The sequence below is a fragment of the Hibiscus syriacus genome, unplaced genomic scaffold (genome assembly GCF_006381635.1).
Source record: "Hibiscus syriacus cultivar Baekdansim isolate YM2019G1 unplaced genomic scaffold, ASM638163v2 tig00111273_pilon, whole genome shotgun sequence".
NCBI lineage: Eukaryota > Viridiplantae > Streptophyta > Magnoliopsida > Malvales > Malvaceae > Hibiscus > Hibiscus syriacus.
Window position 1 is genome coordinate 2,088,816 of NW_024063040.1, and position 10,407 is coordinate 2,099,222.

Below are 10,407 nucleotides of genomic sequence, written 5' to 3' on the forward strand. Positions count from 1 at the left end.
TGACCAATAAAAAGCGTCATTAACTATTACAATACTGATATAGCAATTCACAATACTAATGTGGTAATTCATTTTTAAATGATGATATGACAAAGGAAATTAATTGATTTTTTGACCGAGTTTAATGACATAATTGATTTTTATAAAAAAAAAAATTAAAGACTGAAAAGTCTTCGATTGTTTCTTGTCAGCTTGAGTCTTTACTATGCGCTTTAGTTAAAATCGTATATCCCAACTCTAAATCACCCGTCTCACAAATTTTTCTTTCAAAAATATAATACGCTATCAATATCAAACGCAAAATCATTTGTTGAACTTTATTCTTATTTTGTAACACCTCAATAACTGACCGGGATGATCTGATCCAAATAATGAATATCCTATTAGACATTAGAATAACTCAAATGTAGATTTACAGTTTAGGAAGTTTTTGAAAAATTGTAACACCCACAACCCGTACCCGACCCAGATACGAATATGAAGTGTTATATTTGACTTTTCAAAACTTGACTCTTATAACAATCATGAAAATCTAAACTTTCATTAAATAAAATGCGTTAATTTACATAATTTCGACCCTAAATAATACAAAATCGATAAGAACATTCGTAATTCACAACTTGTTTACATGCCAACACACTTAATATAACAAAATACATACTTTATAAATTACTTCTGATCTGATCTACTAGTAAAGGTATGTTGTCTCTGCACCTCCTAATTCTGGTCCTCCTGCTTCTTGATATCTACGTGTAGGGGTGCACAAAAAATCCGAATATCCGATTTTACGAAAAAAATATCAGAAACCGATTTTGGAAAAAACCGATTTTTTTTAACCGGATCGGATTTTTTTAAACCGGTTATTTTAACCAGTTTGGAGAAAAAAACCTAGACCGGTTTTTTTACCGGATAAAAAACCGGTTTTTATCCGGAAAAAAAACCGGTCTGGGTTTAAAAAACTAGCCGTTAATATAGCCGTTGGGGGGGTTTTGTGACCGTTTTTGACCGTTTTTTTCTTTAAAAAATTACCATTTTACCACCCTAAACATGTATAAATAGGTTGGGGATGTATTTGGTTGATTACAAATTCCTTAAATCTTATTACACAACACTTAAACACCTCTCAAATCTTATTTTTGTAATTTTTTGTTCATCATGAGTAACACGGCTGAATCTTCCGTCAGAGGAAACCTTGAAGTCGTGAGAGTGATCGAACACACTCGAAACAAAGACATTTGGGATCACTACGATTTATGTGAGATGTCAAATGGCTCGAGGAGGGCGCGTTGTAAACTTTGTCTAAAGTTTCTTGCATCGGAAGGAAACACAACGTTGAAGAACCATTTGACAAAATCATGCAAGGCACTTCGCTCAAGATCGGATCCTAGTCAATCGAATCTTACACCGCAAGGTGGTGTTTTTGTTTACGACAACGAAAAATTACGAGAAGCGTTTACAAAGTTCGTGATTACAAAAGCATTGCCGTTCGACCACTTTGATGATGAAGATTTCACGACAACAATTCAACAACTAATGCAACCACGTTATACTCAAGTAAGTCGTACTACCCTTAGAAGAGATGCTATAAAAATGTGGCGTACGACGAGGGAAAAAATGATTTTAGGATTCCAAGAACACCGTTATGGTGTGTCGCTTACATGTGACGTTTGGAGTTCCCCTCATAATACCAGAAATTCTTTTTTAGCCGTTACGTCACATTGGTTAGATCAAGATAATTGAAAAATGATGAAAAGAACAATCGCGTTTGAATTATTCGGTGAGCCGCATACCGGTGCTAATTTATTTACACTTTTAAAAAGGGTAATTTGTCTTTATAAATTAGAAAATAAAGTTTTTTCTATATCCTTTGATAATGCATCGAATAATACAAAGGCGGTTTCAAGATTAAAAATATTACTTTCACCGATTTTAGACGGTGCGTTTTTTCATACCCGTTGCGTTGCACACATAATTAATTTATCCGTGCAAGCCGGTTTGGAGGTTATTGAGCCGATTAGATTAGAATTCAAAACAATGATAAAATCGGTTCTTTGTAACAACAACAAAAGACTAAATGATTATAACGATTTTGTAAGTCCGTTAATAAAAAGCTTTGGGTCCTAATTTGGATTGTCCAACTCGTTGGAACTCAACTTGGATGATGATGCATACTGCCTTAAGGCAAAGGGAAACATTGCAAACATTTCACGATCGGCTTTTCGAGAGGGGTCATGTCCCAAACATTTATCCGGATTCGAGTTGGGAAACTATAGCCAAAATAACCGATTTGCTTGAGGTTTTTAAAAATGCAACAACTTTTTTATCCGGTGTTTATTACCCTACTAGCCCGTTGGTTCTTAATCAAATATTTTTGTTGGCTACCCGACTAAATGACTTTGAATTTGAAACCGAAGTTTTCAAGAATTGGCTTTGCAATGAAGGAAAAACTTTTAAAATATTTTAAGGAGATTCCCCCCATTTTTACTTGTGCCGCCGCTTTAAACCCAACGTTAAATGTTGGTGTGGTTGAAACACTAATTGAACAAATTGCGTTTGCTTTTAATCTAACCGATGATGAACCCAACTTTGTCCAAAACCAAATAAATTATTTTAACAAATGTTTTCGAGACATGTTTGCAATTTATTTAACTAAATACGGATCAAGTAGTGTAATACACGATCAAATGAGAATGAATGCGGAATCATCTAGTAGACATCCAAGTAACATAAATTTGAATCTTTTTAACACTATTGTAAATTCCCAATCCAAACGATCACGTACTACCACCCCAAGTAGCGAGTTGGGAAATTACATGTCATGCGATTTTCTATCAAAATGACATTTGAAGAGTTTGAAAGTTTGGATATTTTGGCTTGGTGGAAAGAAAATGAAGCACAATTTCCGATTCTAGCCGCCATGGCCCGTGATTTACTAACCGTCCAAGCTTCTACGGTAGCTTCGGAATCCGCTTTTTCTGTTAGTGGCAGGGTTATATCGCAACGGAGATCAAGACTAAGTCCCGAGTCGGTGGAAGTATGCATTTGTTTAAAGGATTATTTGGATTGAGCGGCTCGTAAGCAACATATCACCACCCTAGAAGATACAATTGATGTCGATTTGGAAGCAAACTTACACATTGAAGAAGTCGAACTTGGAATATCTCCTCCAAACGAAGAAGGCGAAGATGATGAAGAAGAGATGGCAATGTAGTTTATTTTATAACTTTATTTCAATTATCGTAAACTTTGTTTCAATTATCGAACTTGAAGTTTTTAAGTATTTGAATTTATCGAACTTGGAAGTTTTTAAGTATTTGAATTTATCAAACTTGGAAGTATTTAAGTATTTCAATTATGTTGAGTTAATTAAGTATTTCAATTAAGTATTTGAATTTATCGAACTTGAGGTTTGATGCTTTCTCTTTGATTCTCTCTTGATTCTAGTTGCTTGATGTTTCTTATCTTTGATCAAAAAGCTTGCTTAAATACACCTTGAATCACTTCTGAACTTTAGTGATAATTAATGAAGATAATATAGCCGTTTAAGTGTGAAAACATTTAATAAAAATGCTTGGAGCGTGGGGGAATCGGTACCCTCTCATAGGGAATCGGTTCCCTAAGTGTAAAATTCAAATATTTCGACCGTTGAATAGGGGGAATCGGTACCCCCTATGGGGGCCCTCCGAGCATTCTGGAAATCTCGGAGCCAAACCATTCAGTGAGGAATCGGTACCCCCTTGGGGGGGAATTGGTTCCCTATGAGCAATCTGGAATATTAAAATCGGTTTTTTTATAACCGGTTTTTAAAAAAACCGGTTTTTTTAAAACCGAAACCGGTTACACCGGTTAGGATATCCGGCCCTCCAAACCGGTTAGAAACCGAACCGGTTATTTTATAAACCGGTTTTTTTCTATGGGAAAAAACCGGATCGAATAAAAACCGATCCGGATCGAAATCCGACAAATGTGCAACTATACCTACGTGTAAGTACGTGTAAATCACTTACACTCTAAGTCACAGACTTAGCGAGGCATAAAAGAACATGTAACGATAAATTCATTAACATGCACTACTATCAATCAATCATGACATTTCAATTTACATGTATCTACTAAACTATATCATATATGATTATGATATGCACATATGAACCTTAACTTCTTAAAAAAGTTTTCATTCGATTTATCTTTGGATGCCCATGTACATTATTGAGAACAGAAAGTACGTGAGTACATTGAAGTTGTGCAAAAATGCTGTTACCACAACTCGAATAAATTCCCACTAGGGGCACTGAAAATTTGTCCCGAAGGACCACTGATAATCCCTCGACTCTTGGCATGCCAATTATACCTACAACTCTCATATTGTAAACACGGGTTTAATTATGAGTATCTGTCACATTTTCAAATCACTTCTATCTTTCTCATATAAACACATCACATGTACATATATGATCCTTTATCTTTTCATACAGAACTTAGAATTATCCTTTGATGATGTCATTCATCACATATACTATCATATCAAAGCATAGATGATTTATGCATGTTATCACTATAACTATAATATATATATATACATGTACATGAATCTGAAATCATGGATTCAACTATAGGAAATAGACTTATAATAAGTCATATCTCTATACAACTCTATCTAGGGTATGCACTCACCTTAGCATTGCTTGATTTGAATCGATTCTAGAACCTTATCTCTCACTAGACCGTTTCTAATTCTTCGATTGTTCCGGAACGGGGTTACGTTAAATATCTACATAATTATACATTGATACATATCAGTAATCCAAATGGCATACTCTAATTTTCCATTCTTAAACTAAAGGAAAGACAAAATTTCCTTTTCTATTTAAAGTAGTATTGGTACCCCTATAGGGTATCAATACATCCCTTAACTGAGGTATCAGTACCATGCCTAACTACTAGAAAAAACCCCTTTAATGATGCGCATTGCGCGTCATCTATGGGTGCGGATGACACACAAATGCCTGTCGTTGAAGCCACCGACATAAATATCAGATGACGCGCAATTGTGAGTCATAAATCTATGACGCACGTTTATGACGCGCATTTATGACGATCATTGCACGTCATTGAAGCCCCCGTCATAAATGAAGATGACACACATTTGTGTGTCATAAATTTATGACGCGCATTTATGACTTACATTGCGTGTCATTGAAGCACATGTCACTAAAAATCACGACACATTCGTGTGTCGTGATTGTATATCGTAAATTATATATATATATATATATATTGTAGATTGACAAATAATCAAACTAAATCACATTTAATGCCTCATAATACTAAATATATATATCATATTATATATAAGCAATCTATTTGCATACAATATATTTAAATTAAGTCATCAAAAATATTGTAATCATATGTCGATACAAAATATCACAACATAATAAAGTTTGTCACATAAAATACCCATTCTTTGCGAATATCATCAATGTCATCATCCGTGTATTCTTCATTCCCATCGCCAACCTGAGTAAAAAAATATGAAATAAGTATATGACCATCGAAAATAAGTTGAAAGTATAGAAAAACAAAAGATGTGATCTCAAACTAACAACTATATGATAAGTAACATGTATGTAATGTTATATAGTGCATAATATCATCAAATCTTGCAAAAATGATTTAGACAGTTCAGAGCACCTTTGTGAATCTCCCACTAAAAACAGAAAGTGCCACTTTCTAGAAAGCTTGTATCTGCTATACAAGAACAACGGTAAATCTTTTGATATATTTTCCTCTAAGAACGTCAACTTCTTCACCAGTCAAGGCCAGCGGTTGCAATTCTATAGGCAATTCAACGTTCCCAAAAGTGTAGTTGGCATCCGACTGAGTAGTAAAAACAAGTATATATAAAAAAAATCTCATAGTTAGGCAGAGAACCAAGACTTTTTCCTCATACAATTATCAGATCACCGTTCTAACTAGTAGCACTTACAGAGTTTATTTGAATTTGGAGCCACTTTGCGTCTCAGATGGCTCTTTCACATAACTCATTATGCAATGTTTCCATGCGTACTTCATGGTTTGAAGTACACTTCTCATGCAACCCTCGAATTCTATGATTATATCAAATAAAAAACAGAACATTTCAGAGACTTGACCTCGGGAGTAGATGATTTTAAGCAAGTCAAGTTGGTAGCATACTTCTTGAAATAGAACATATTATCAAATTCACGTTACTTGAATAACAATTCAACTCAAAAATATTTGTTTAAAAGCACTCTAGAGCTAGCATTTTTATTCAAAAACTTATTCGATTAGAAGCACTCAAGAGCTTCCTGGACTCTACTCTCATCAAATTCAAGTTGATCAATAATTTGAAGTAAACCATATCTGCTAAAACTAAAATCAGAATAAGGAACCAATGTGAAATGGATTATAGGCTTACCAATATTAGCAGTTATATTGGACGTAATCATAATTATAACATTGGGAGCTGATTTCAACTTATCCATCTGAGTTAATAGCCCATTTGCAACCTGAGGTACATTTTCAAGTTGTATCCGGTCTAAAGTTGAGGTAAATATACTCATATAAAGATGTGCATTTAAGAGAAAAAATATAAAGAAGTTTAATCGCTTGCACAAAACTGTTACCATAATAGAATCTGAAAGTTTAGAACCAGACAAAGCAGCATTTCTAGCAGCAACAAGACTTTCATTTTCATCTGCGGTAGCAACAACATCATATATCTAAAGAGTCATAAGCTAGAAAGACTAGAAATGATGAAAACCCTAACTTCGATAATAAAAGACTCACCAATTAGAACAAATACAAGATTGTGTTCTTCCTCCACCATTTCTTGAATTTTTTGGAAAAGCTTTACAACCTAAAGTTTAGGACCAGAGTTAAGAATGTAAACTACATACCATTAACATCCAGGACGTCATGATACTTCTGTCATAAGTTAAAAAAATTGATACAGAAACATACCAACTTGCCACTCTCAGAAAACCATTTACTAAACAATGAATGTGCATTAACTTCGATTAATTGGAACTATGGATATCTGACTAAAGAATGGTAAGCCAAAAATAAAATCAGCTAGAACTAACCATCTCACAAGCTAATGTATAAGGCCTTAAAGTGATATATGCTTTGGGCACAGAAATTAACAGAAGACCTGGAGCTGAATCTAATGGATAATTTTTGTGCCAGTGCTTTGCATAAAGATGTCTTTCCTGTCCCTGGAGACCCATGTAAAAGAATAATGTTGTAGGAAAGAAAAATCATTGATCAGATTTTTGTGCTACTACTATTATCAATGCCGGTAATCAATTGAACTTTCCTGTTAACTAAATGAAAGATAATTAGAGAAAATATCGAAGAAGAAACCAATATTATCTGCTGCTAACAGTCTTGAACCAATGACCAGTAGACCATATGAAGCCTTGCTTCATCCTATTTCTAGAAGTTGCCCTCGGTGCAATATCATGCAACAGGAGAACTACCAAATTCCATGAAAATTTTGAATGTTGAAAAGTAAGCATGCATATTTATATAGATCATAGATGCATAGTAAGATCTCTCCCTCTCTATAGAGCTTTGCATAATCAAGGATACGAAACTATAACAAAGTGGTATTGTCAAGCAATTAGTATGAACAAGTAAATATGCATAATGCTGAAAGATGGACAACAAGCTGATAATTCAAAAGCCAACATCCAGAATGTTCTATTTGAAGTTTTAGTCATACTAGATAAGATTCCAACTATGAAAACCCCAACTGAAACAATAACCAATTTGCTCATTACTAGATAAGGATCAATGTACTAGTTCTGAAAGAGAGAAATGATGCTTCATTTTCTTCTATTCTTTTTTGGAACAAAACGATACTACTTTATTGAAAGTCATGAGGAGGTTCCATACCGATTCCATGACACAAGGAAATGATCAACACCCTTTTTAGTAAAAAGTAATGCACTGGCTGCATAACGTAATAACCGCTGCTTTAGGCCAGATTCATAGATTAAGCTGCACAATCAAGTTCCAAAATCAATATAAAAACTAATCCGGACGTTCAAGAAAAATGGAAGCTGTAGAAAAACCTTTCCCACATGCCATCAAATTCCTTAGCTGGTAGGAACCATTCATTGAAGCTAGACAACTGGCCATCCGCAGTTAATTCCTCACATGGTCCCTCCTCACTAAGCTGACAAGTCAAAAATCATATCCATTCAACTTTAAACAGACAACATTAAGAATAACTGAAGATTCAGTCAGACATTTTTCAATTTAAGCAACCATACAAATGTTGTATCAACATCCTCTTCTACAAACTCAAGTAGATGTTCATTTGAAATGTGATTCAATTTCAAACAAGGTGTAGACAGACATTGCTAAGTCAAGTTGTTGGAAAAAATGAGCAAAATAATAATAACAAAAGGATAACCTTTTAACTTTAATAAAATCAGAGTAGCATGGTACCTGAAAGATATGGACAACAGGTTTCACTTGCCAGAACAAAAGAATATCATGGCTTTTAACCCATTCATCTACACAACAAACAACATGAACAATATGAGTACATCATAACCCCTCATCCTCCGTACATAAACAATGGAACTCTTAAACTAAAATACAATTATCAAGATAGATGAAAACTTTAAAGTGTAGAGACAAAATGATAGCATAAAAGAAGAGAGAAAAAAACCTGTGTCACACATACAGATTCTGTATACATTTTCCATGAGAAATTGATCATCGTTAGGCACAGGTATGGGACCATCAATGTAGCTCAGGCTTCTCTTTTCAAGCATTCTGATTGCAAAATAGAAAAGTTTACTTTCACATTTCAGTTAAAACCCCCAAACCCAACCCTAATTAATTTAAAATTAAATTATTCTTACAACATAAGCATCAAACAACAACCATCATCAGTTAAATATTTTTAAATAGATAAATAAAGCAAAATCATTTTAACATCTTACTGTTCAACGACTTTTTGGACATCATCAGGCCGAGCTGTGCTTGAAGGTTTTAAGCAAACTTCAACTGGCATTAAAAGAAGAGATGCATTACAAACATAAATCAACGCAAAAAAGAATTAGATTTGCAAAAAGAGTGAGACTGAGAAATAACCGGAAACACGAGACGGAAATGGAGGAAATGGATGTCGGTGTTGGTCAAGAAAAGGAAAGCAATTTTAGGGGAGGAGGAGGAGAGGTGGGACGAGGCGGAGGGAGAGACGGTGGCGCGGTGGAAGAGACAGAGATCGTCGAGTTCATCAGAGGCGAAAATGGGCGGCAGAGACTGGGGATTCAAACTCAACCTAACAAAGAGAATGAAATGAGTGGAAACATTAGGCGTGAGGGGAAGAACCGGGAAATGATGAAAATAATGAGAAAAATTAAAATATGACTTTTACATATGACATATAATTAAAAATGTATTATGTGTTTTTGTAAATTTTTTGGATTATGATTATTAAATATGATACATAAGATTTTAAAAAATATGACATTTTTTATGACATATTTTTTACAAGTCATAAATTAGTGTGTGTCATCATTCGTGTGTCATTAAAGGTATATTTTCTTTTAGTCTAGGTATCAATCTACATATTGTATTATGTAATTTTTCATTCAAAGATGGTATCGATACCTTCCTTAAGGTATCGGTACCCTTGGTATCGATACCCTTGGTATTGATACTGTTCTTCAAGTATCGATACCCCTCGAAAATCTTCTTTAATTTTGCTCTTGAAGTATTGGTACCTGATGAATGGGTACCGATACCCCTTGCCCAGAAATCATTTTTTAAGCCTGAAAATTACTTCATTTCAACTCAAATGCTTCAAATTTCATCCCCTTTCATATACTTAACTCACATACACATGCTTAAACCCATTTATACTCATTAATCACATCTTTAACCTTAAAATCCTATCTTCCATATGGAATTCAAGAATCATCATCAATTTTCAACATGTTCTAAATCCAATTCTAACACTTCATACTCCTTAATTCCATTAATGACATGTCAAATTTAGTCTTGAAATCTAATTAACATTCTTCCTATCAAGATTTCACTTATTCCCCTATTTTCTGTAATCTCACCTAACTCCCTTATCTTTGAATTTTAAGGTAACTTAAGCTTAAGTATAATCTCAAGAACAAAACCAAACTTAAATTTCAACTAATAATCAAATAATAAGAAATTTAACCTTTGCTTTCGGCCTTCACGTATAAAGAAGAGAGGAGAAAAATAGAACTCTGGAAGTTTAGATTTTTGCTTCTTACCATTTTCACGTGGGTTAATATATAACCATAACATAATTTAATTATTTCCTTGCAAATGATCATTTTGTCATTTTATTATTTCTTCTTGGCAATTCAATCCTACACAATATTT

The 10,407-nt window shown here is 33.9% G+C and overlaps 1 pseudogene; it reads right to left on the reverse strand.

Moving 5' to 3' along the window:
• Positions 1-6,311: 6,311 nt before the first annotated feature.
• On the reverse strand, positions 6,312-9,187 carry LOC120157639 (annotated as a pseudogene).
• Positions 9,188-10,407: the final 1,220 nt, after the last annotated feature.